Genomic DNA, 8941 nt, shown 5'->3' on the forward strand with positions numbered 1-8941 from the left:
GTTTTTAATCCCGAAATTTCGACTCACATTCAAACTGATTTTAAAAATAAATGTATATCAATATAAAATCCAACAAATTCTCCATGCATAAAAATTAATGTAATTTAAAATCTTGAAATGAAAAAAAGATATTTGAAACTAATTGCCGGTTTGATATGTTTTAAAAATGTACAGGCCATTTCTCATTACTAATGGGCCATTTTCTCGGCCAGCCGAATGAAAGCTCTCCTCGTCTTGAAAGATTTGCAGCCCAACAGGCCTGACAAAGCGACTTACTTGGCAAATCACAAAAAAACTGGGCTGTGGCCGTGGACCTAGCTGTCAGACTCTCCACGTACAGTACTCTTGCGATGGAAGTCGTTCCTTGACCACGTTGACCACGCCGCGTGGAGAGCACCACGGCGGTGGATGATGGCGAGGCCTAGGAAGGGGACGACGCGGAGCCAGGGAAGATGCGACAGTGGAAGCCCGCGCGGAGAGGAGTACGAGGCTTCACTGGTTCGGCTACGGTGTGAGGCTGCCATCGCCGCAGGGCCTGGACAGCGGAGGGAATAGTAGGGGGCGGTGAGGCCTCTGCGGCAGCACAGCTGGCCACGGGAGGCTGGAGCATGCGGCACGACCGGCGCTGCTTTGGGCGGCTGGAGCAAGAAGACTAGAGGTTGAAGAAGCACTACTGCCGTTGGATGGACATCGTACGGTCACTGGAGCTAGAATCGTTCATATTGACTAAGTTGACAAAGCCCGTCGTCCCCGTCAACTTAGTAGGCCCACAAGTAAGCCTCCCACCAAGGTGGGTCCCAGCTAGCCGGGGGAGTATTCATTTTTTTGTGCGTAATAAGGAGGCACTTCCGGTGGGTCCGAGCTGACAGCGGGGGGATTTTTTTTTGAGAAATACGGTGGCTCGTGCGGTGGGTCCCAGCAGTCAGAGGGAAACGATTTTTTCGCAAAATACTGGTGGCCTGTCCGGTGGGTCCCCGCTGTCAGGTGGAGGAATAATTATTTTCCGCGTAATAAGGAGGCACTTCCTTGCGGCTGCCGTGGACCTAGCTGTCAGCCTCTCCACGTACAGTACTCTTCTGATGGAAGTCGGTCGTTGACCACATTTACCTCGCCGCGCCGAGAGCACCACGGCGGTGGACGACGGCGAGGCCTAGGAAGGGGATGACGCGGAGCCGGGCAAGACACGGCAGTGGATGCCCACGCGGAGAGGAGTACGAGCGTTCACTGGTTCGGCTGCGGTGTGAGGCTGCCGTCGCCGCAGAATAACAGGGGGCGTGGGTGAGTGGAGGGATGGCTGGCCTGTGGTGGTAGTAGTATGGGGGTGGTGAGGCCTCCGCGGTAGCACAGCCGGCCACGGGAGGCAGGAGCAGGCGGCACGACCGGCGCTGCTTTGGGCGGCTAGAGCAAGAAGACCAGAGGTTGAAGAAGCACTATGGCCGTTGGATGGACATCATACGGTCACTGGAGTATTGACTAAGTTGACAAAGCCCTCCGTCCCCGTCAACTTAGTAGGCCCACAAGTCAGCCCAACAATATGGTGGGTCCCAGCTAGCAGGGGGGTATTCATTTTTTTGGGCGTAATAAGGAGGCAATTCCTTGCGTGCGAAGATATAGCTGATGGGTCCGACCTGTCAGCGGGGGGAACGTTTTTTTCGTGAAATACAGAGGCCCTTCCTGTGGGTCCTAGCTGTCAGGTGGAGGAATCATTATTTTGCACGTAATAAGGAGGCATTTCCTTGCGTGCGGCCGTGGACCCAGCTGTCAGCCTCTCCACGTATAGTCCACTTCCGATGGATGTCGTTCATTGACCATGTTGACCAGGCCGCGCCGAGAGCACCAGGGCGGTGGACGATGGCGAGGCCTAGGAAGGGAACGACACGGAGCCAAGGAATACTCGGCAGTTGTTTCCCACGCGGAGGAGTACGAGGGTTTACTGGTTCGTTTGCCGTCGCCGGAGAATAACAGCATGTGTGGGTGAGTAGAGGGATGGCTAGGCCAGCGATGGGAGTACGATGGGGCCGTGAGGCCTGCGTGGCAGCATAGCCGGCCGCGGGAGGAGGGAGTAGGCAGTCCCGCCGGCACTTGTTTGAGCGGCTGGAGCATGAAGAGCAGAGATTGAAGAAGCACGACAGCCGTTGGATGGACATCCAACAGCCACTGCTCTCGTGTGTTGACTAAGTTGACAGGGCGTTGCGTGTGCGTCAACCTTTTTTTATGAAAGCATACGCGTCAACCTGTAGTAGGCGCACAAGTCAGCCTCAAATCTGTGGAAAACAGCATACAATCCATCTGCCATTATTTCTAATAATGTACAGCCCATTTGCTAATTCTTAAGAATTTTTTTGGAGCCCATCTTCTTTTTGTTAGCATTACACCCCATATTGTGGCCACGGTTAAAAAGTATACGAAATTTTGCATATTTCGGTGCGGTCAACTATTTTTAATCCAGAAATATCGATTCACCTTCAAACTATTTTGAAAAATAATTTATATAAATATAAAATCCAAATAATTGTCCACGCATAAAAATCAATGGAATTTAAGATCTTGTAATGAAGAAAAATTGAAACTAATTCCCGGTTTGATGTGCTTTAAAAATGTACATCCCATTTCTGGGCAAACCGAATGAAACTCTCCTCGTCTTGAAAGATTTGCAGCCCAGCAGGGCCGATAAAGAAAGTAGGCCTTGTTTGGGTATTTCTTTTAAAAAAATAGAACTGGGCTAGCCATTTTCAGCAAGAAAAAAACACAACTGGGCTCATGATGTGGTAAACATAAATAAAACCCTGGCTAGACGGGCCACAGCCCCCGCACAGCCCCGTTGTTACCCTGATCCATCGCTAAAACTAGTATAAATCACAACTGCTTGTTCCTCAAAAAAAACTGCGCGACTTGCTGGGTCCCTGGTGTCAGCCGCTCGTAGTGTAATTCTCTCGTTTATTGACTACGTTGACAATGGCGTGAGCCCCAGATGTCCAACCATTAGGAGGAACCATATTTTTGGGCTTGTACTATAGAGGCACTTGCTTGCGTAGTGCCATGACGCTGGTGGGTCCCTACTGTCATCCTCTCCACGTACAGTCATCTCCTTGTTCCTCTCGGTTGTTGACGACGTTGACAACGCAAGAGGGCGGCGCACCGCACATGGCGAGCGAACCAAGGCCGCAAGGCGGAGGACGACGGCGAGGCCTTGGACGGAACGAACAGGAGCCGTTGAAGATGCGCCGGTCCAGTCGCAGGCAGAGGGTTCACTGGTTCGGGCGCGGGTGCGTGTTGGGGCTGACATCGCCGGAGAATAACAGGACGTGTGGGGGAATAGAGGGAGGGACTGGCCAATGTTGGAGGGTACGTACGGTAGGGCGGCGGAGGCGCAGCCAGCCATGGGAGGCGGGAGCAGGCGGAGCCGACGGGGTGGTTTGGTTTGGGCGGCTGGAGGAAGAAGAAGACAAGAGATAGAAGATACACGACAGATGTTGGATGTCAATCCAACGGCTGGTAGGTAGAATCGTTTGTTGACTGGCTAGTAAGTCGACACCACCTTGGATAGGCTATTTCCTCGCGGGTCCCAAATATCAGAATCGAAATCTGTCACGGTCATGTAGCCTTTCCTATGAAAATTTACAGCCCATTTGATGTGCTAGTTCGAAATAAGTTTGTGGGTGCTGGTGGGGGCTAATCACTTGGCTTCTGTAATGCACAGTGAGCTCAAGCAGCCGCGAGAGTGATGTTATTTCCCTTGGTTGGGATTTGTTACAATATTTCACTCTAAATTAAACGAATGGCAAGCCATTTGCCTTGTTTCAAAGAAAATATGACAGTCACAGCCGAGTTGAAAAGGGCAGGAACATCTAACTCCAGCTTAGAAACTATACAAAAGCACGAGGGTTAATTGTTCATCAGGTTTGCAAAAAAAACCAGATTGAAAAGGGCAACAACATCTAAATCCAGCACTTTTTTCGGCAGTCACAGTCAAATGGATCGGTCCGGTCCATAGAATGAACATCCCGTGTCGTAAAATTTACTGGATTATGAGCACAATATGTTGTAAATAGAAGCCCGACGCGTTCAGAAGCTCTTTTTCCCACCTGAAACTCCTTTTTTTGCTCTTCGACATACCCATCCGTCAAAACCATGCTGCTGATAAACTTAAGCCTGATGGACAATAGTAACCTCGCATTCAGCAGGAAGAATGTGACAAATCTTGTGTTTGCACGGTTGGCTACATATCGTTCTAGCACTATTGTCTTCAATCGAATCTCATGAGAAGTGAGAAAATCTCGATGCTTACGAATCCACCAATTGGTTATAACTTTCTTACCCTGTCCTGTAGCCTAAATAGACATGAAGATTGAAAATAGTTAAGGTCTAAAAGAAGAGTGTCGAAAGAGCAACAGCTGAACGGTTAATTCTAGTACACTATATGCGGGCTTCCAATGTGCGTGAAATTATCACCTTTATATACAACTTCTCTAGACATGGAAAGCATTGCAGCAAGCCAATAATCTTGTTCAGATCAAAACTATTCATTTGGATATATAAGATCTTGACAGAATCCAACACCATTGATAGGCCATCCATGGAGAAAATCTTCATTGAGCATAGAACATAATATTAGTACAAAATGTGTACCCCAAGATGATATATAAATTATGCGCAGAAATTTAAAATGTAGCTTATGGTTACAAGTGTAGATGATAATATAAAGTACCTGAAGAACTGTGGAGCCAAACACCATATTGAAATGAGCACAGAGATCATGTATTACACCCAAGGTCTCCAGTTTAGGCGCAGAGAGGACGGTTATTTGCAACGGTGAATAACTAGAATCAAGGACCAACCTTTGAAGTGAAGGGGCATCTTGGATGATGAGCTGCCTTCCGTCAAAAGAAGTTCCAATTCTTACAAGGTTAGGCGACTTTATTTGGAGACAACCGATTCTAACTGTGAAAACAAGCACCAAGCACTCCAGCGCAGGGCAACTGGAGTGGATGATGCTGTGCAATGAGGCCTCCGATATACGAACCCGCACAAGTGAAAGTTTCTTGAGAATTGGGAGTCGAAGGTTTAGTACCAGATTGTCTGGTAGGTAGCACAGCGCAAAGGTGGCGGTGTGGAGAGAGGACGAAAACCGCGAGATGGACATCGGTGCTGAGGGCACAAGTTCATGGCGTTCGGTATGTGGTATGTGATTTCCAGGGGAATAGTAGAACTCAAGCAGCTGTAGTTCTGTGAATTCAGGGGATTTTAGCCAGGCGTCCACCGTGCAGGGCATGGTATGCTTGCTCAGGTAGCATGACGGGATGCAGAGGCTTTGAACGGAGCCCTGGTGGGAGGAGATGATGGCTCTGGGGATTTCAAAATCATTGAAGAGAGATAGCTGACGACAATCGAGATTAAGGGGCACGACGCGCCATAGAGGGCGCCACCGAATTGAGAGGACTTGGGTGCGGCAGCAATCCTTGGTGGGGAGAAGCGAGATGATCTCCCCAAGGACGGCGTCCGGGAGATCGCTGATGCGGTCCACCCGAGATTCTATGGGTTCCTGGGATTCGGTGGGGGTGGGGTCGCCGCTTCTCCCCGCCCTGCCGGGTGCAGGATCTACAACAGGCGTCGCCGCTGGCAGGAGCCTCATCTTCTTGGCGCTGGGGTCAGCCGACTCCATTTTCCTCGAGGGCGTCGCGTCGCGCTCACGGATTTGAGCAGAGTAACGAATGACGAGCCTAGTTGTAGTGCGAGCGAAGAAGAAGGGGAGCTGGGGGTTTTCCGTAGGAGTGAGGAAGAAGGGGAGCTGGGGTTTTCTGTAGGAGTGAGGTGAGGAATTTGGGGGTACGAGTGGAGCAAGCTGACGTGAGGTGGGTGGGAACGAGGAGGAAGAAGAGCACCCAGTGTGGAGGGGCTTTTGAATTGATTTTACTATTTACTAGTGTGGATGGGCTGTTTTGTCTTGGGCCCAGAGAAACAATTACTACTAGTACAGTGGAGACACTCTACAGCTACCCAGAAAAACAATTACTACTAGTACAGTGCAGACACTCTACCGCTTCTGGCTCCTCCTAGGTCATTGAAACGTCTCCCTCTACTAAATGCCGTTATACTTTTGTTCACCGACATGCGGGCCATGCAGCACGCGGGCCCAAATGCCATCCACCAAATTAGAAGGCAGTATGCAGGCGGAGAGTCACCCCGGTCGTAGCGCGGTAGTAACGAGCCGTCGTATCACAAAACCCCACCTCCCTGCAGTCTAAGTTTGACGGACGAAGCAACCATCATTTCACTCTTTGCTGAATCCCCTTCTCCCTCACCGTCTTCAAGAAAGGCAACACTCGCATCTGCCACCGTTCTTCTCTCCGAACGAAGGGAAGGTAAGCGGATCCGTGATGTTGGTATACTTTCGTTCAGAGAAAAAAAGAACTTTTGCAAAGCAGTAACCGATCCTCACTCTCTTTTTTGTTTCATTGTCATTGCGATTGTGTTTTCCTTTCAGTGGTCTCCTAGTATTCGTCAGTTTCATGATGGACAAAGGAGAACCAGGCAAAGATCTGTCGATATTGGAGCAGACGCGGGAGGCTGATCCCCACAAGATAGAGAGCTCCAAGAAGATGGAGGCAACCACCGAGCTGACCCCAGATACGGTCATGGCCACTACTGAGATGGTCAACGCCCCGTTTGAGGTTACAGCCCCCGTGGCACTGTAGGAGCAGTTTTCCCCCTTCGAGGATGTGTCCCCCCCCCCCCGCTGAGCTGCCCAAGGTGATTTCCTTCTTTGCCGATCTCGATTGTGGTTTTTCATCTAAGTATGTGGTGATTTTTTTAGAAAAGGAAGTATGTGGTGATTAATAATACAAAATTTTATTAGCTTCGATGCCATGCTATACATAGTGGTTTAAATAACTTATGTTTCTTATACTGAAAAGTAATTCAGAATTTGTTTCTGTTTCAATTAGAGCCCTGATGCAGACAAGGATTGTGTGGTTGTACATGTCACTCGCTATGAGGCGGACGACCTGAATATACGCACTGGGAAAATAGAGTTCTTAGGCTGTTGGATCCTGGAAGCCATTTGCGGTTATACCAATGAAGAGTTGTATTCCAGCCTCACTGTTGTCAGGCGTGTTGTCCATGGTGTACTGAAGCACAAGAAGTTCAAAGCTACTCCTTTGTTTGTGAGGCATACTGTTCTTGTCAAGCTTACGCAGGAAGATGACGTGGCATGCCTCCACAAACAAGTTTATCAGTGGCAAGGCCACAAGGTTGTCTTCATGAAGGTTCACAGGATTGAGCTGCTGCGGGACGTCCTCGATGATGTTCATGGCAAGGTCCGTCTTGTGTCCAGCCCAAATTAGATCGAGGCATGAAATAGTTGCCCCAGCTAGTGTTTAATAGTAGTTTGGATTGTGTCTAATTATCTGAACCTTGCCTGTTATCGACCCCTCTGGGGCTAGTACTTTGTTTGAATCCGTCTATGGGAACTGCTGCTACTTTTGTGTGCCGGTGAATCATGTGAGAACCATCATAATTGTTGCCGAAACAGATGCGTCCTCACTAGTTTTTTCATGAATATGGCATGGTAAGACATAAGTTGTCACGGTTTATCATACGAGCAGTGTGTGTTTTGATGAAATAGAGCACTCGTTCGAGAACCGTGCGCCGACGTATACATAAGTACTTGTAAACGCTGTTGGTGCTACCCCACTTGTAAGCAGTTGTGCAAAACACGACACATTGGCTCAACTCGCTTCAACACTAGGCTATCGACCAGCTAACAATCAACAATCTGCTGTCTGACATATAAGCAACTATGTATCTTGTTACAGTGGTTCATGCAGTTAATTGAGGCCACAATGTAATAAATTCCACACATTCACAGAACACTCACATTAAACTCGTCTTCATAAAAAACTTGAAAAGCATAAGTTAAGCAATTTTATACATCTAAATGATTCATAGAACATAACAAACATATACTAGTTCATAGCAAAAGACAAAGTTGTGAGAAGGTTTACAAATCAGGGAAAAACAAGCAAGGCTTCTCTGAGCAAAGGGCCTCCCGGCAGGCTTAAATTTCCTGGAGTTCACTCTGGTTTTTTCTTGTTGCCACCATCCAGGGTTAGGTTCTCTCATTCCAGAATAACCAATTATAATTGTGGTCTTAGCTGGAATGCTGAACTGAACCATGCAGTGTACTGACCAGCTAAAATGCTTGTGCATTCCACTAAATTTAAGCACCGCTATTTGCAGAAATAAGCATACCACAATGCCTCTTGTCCGCGCACCTGTCCAAAAAACCGCCGTGCAGCCATGCCAGCTAGTCCTTGGTCCATGGATGAACTGGTAGAAAGTGCATTCCAGACTAGGATGCAGTTGTTTTCGCTCGTCCCTGCACTGCAATCAGGAAGTAAAACGTACGAATCAGCTTCTTTTAGATTGCGTTGGTCATTCTACCTTAGTTACTAGTACCAATGTAGGGATACCTTGAAGACGGGAGGTTAGACGATGGCAATGAGGGATAGCCATCTCATTTTGCGCAGTTGTACTAAAACTGAGGTGTGTGCTTTTGATTGCGCGGATAGAAACGATACGGAGACAGACATCCCGAAACGATATGGAGATAGACATCCCTGTTTGCGCAAATACGAAATACGGTTATTTAAACAGTGACAGATATTACTACTTTCTCCCGTTTCCTCTTAGAACCCAGTCCTAGATTCATGCTACAGCTTTCCCACTTTCTTCCCTGTTTGAACCAATGCTTTGAGTCGACTGTATGAACTAGCTTTACTTCTAATAATAGTAGAAGTCTAGGTGGCTTTGGAACAGCGGACGGAAGTAGAAAAGGATCCACACGAAGGGAGCTGGGGCAGTAGAGCAAGGCAGGTTTCGAAGGAATATATACCTGAGGGTCGTCGGCATGTGGCAAAGACGGTGTCGGGAGGCCGCATCT

Source organism: Triticum aestivum, chromosome 5D, assembly GCF_018294505.1.
Source record: "Triticum aestivum cultivar Chinese Spring chromosome 5D, IWGSC CS RefSeq v2.1, whole genome shotgun sequence".
Lineage (NCBI taxonomy): Eukaryota > Viridiplantae > Streptophyta > Magnoliopsida > Poales > Poaceae > Triticum > Triticum aestivum.